Genomic DNA, 1,121 nt, shown 5'->3' on the forward strand with positions numbered 1-1,121 from the left:
CCGGGGCGAGGTGGGCCGCGGAGCGCAGGCGTCGCCGGGGCGCGTGCACGCGGACGGCAGGGTCTGCAGGGGCCGCGCGCCCGACCCCGTCGCGGTGCACGAGTGCCGGCGGCGCGCGAGGCCGACCCCGCGGGGAGGCCCAGGCCACGTGCGCGCGTCGCGGGCGCCCCGGCGGCCGGAGCGGCTGTGCGCGGTGGGGCCCGCGGGCCGGCGGCGGGTGACCGGCGCGCGGTTCTCCCCCTCCCCCGCGACGGGCCGCGGCCCCCGCCGGAAACAGACTTCTCCGGAGAGCGGACCAGCTTCCTCGGGAAAGGGCCGGAGGTCGGGGCCCCCGCCAGGCCTACCCCCAGAGGCGTCAATTCCGCGGGCGCACTGGCCCGGCCTCCCGGAGCCCGGGATGCGCTGTCCAATGGCAGCGCGGCGTGCTCCTCGCAGCCGCCTTCCTATTGGCTCTGAGATGTGGGCGGGGCCACCCTGTCCTGCCACGGCCACTAGCTCCACCCCCATGCCATGCAAATGAAGTCAAAGCGCTGGTGAGCCCACGTGATTGGTCACGTGGTGAACGACGCCCTTGCCCCGCCCCTTCCAATGACGTCACCACCCACTCAAACTCTCTCGAGAGTTTGCAGGGATAAGAGGGAGAGGCTGCCATCCCCGCCCAGTGTGGCGGGAAGGGGGTTAGGAGCGGGGTCTGCAACAGGGGACCCTCCCCACTCCCACTCCCGAGCCTCCTGTCCAGCTTCAGACAGGGGCCCCAAGGGTCCTGTGGGGCAGCGCCCGGGGGAGGGGCCCCATGCACCCTCCCCTCCCATTGGCTGGCTGTACTGGCATGCAAATGAGGGCGCGCGTCACTTCCGGAGGCAAATCGAGCGCCATTTTCTCTTTCTGGCCGTGCTGGGAGGAGGGGACGGGGTCGCGCGGGGGTGGGCGCGCGCCGAGGCGGGGGTCCCGCCGAGCGGGGCGGAGGCGGGCGCAGGCGCGGGGCCCCGGCGGGCCGCAGCGGCGCGGCGAGAGGCGGCGGGGGACGCGGCGGCGGCGCTCCGGGCGCCCAGCGGTAGGTACGACCCCGGCCCAGTCCCGCGGCGACGCCCACCGGCCCTGCCCGGCCCCGGCCCGCGGAG

At 75.6% G+C, this 1,121-nt stretch overlaps 1 protein-coding gene across 2 annotated transcripts in view; it reads left to right on the forward strand.

The window, feature by feature from the left end:
• Positions 1–996: 996 nt before the first annotated feature.
• ADNP2 (ADNP homeobox 2) overlaps positions 997–1,121 on the forward strand; it is a 26,443-nt gene continuing 26,318 nt past the window's right edge. Inside the window, exon 1 of one of the 2 annotated variants that reach the window (XM_059409881.1) lies at positions 997–1,054. The gene's annotated coding sequence lies outside the window, so the exon portion shown is untranslated. Of the gene's footprint in view, positions 1,059–1,121 lie in introns of both variants that reach the window. The other variant, XM_059409882.1, reaches the window with a different exon arrangement.

The sequence above is a fragment of the Mustela nigripes genome, chromosome 8, assembly GCF_022355385.1.
Source record: "Mustela nigripes isolate SB6536 chromosome 8, MUSNIG.SB6536, whole genome shotgun sequence".
NCBI classification, from domain to species: domain Eukaryota; kingdom Metazoa; phylum Chordata; class Mammalia; order Carnivora; family Mustelidae; genus Mustela; species Mustela nigripes.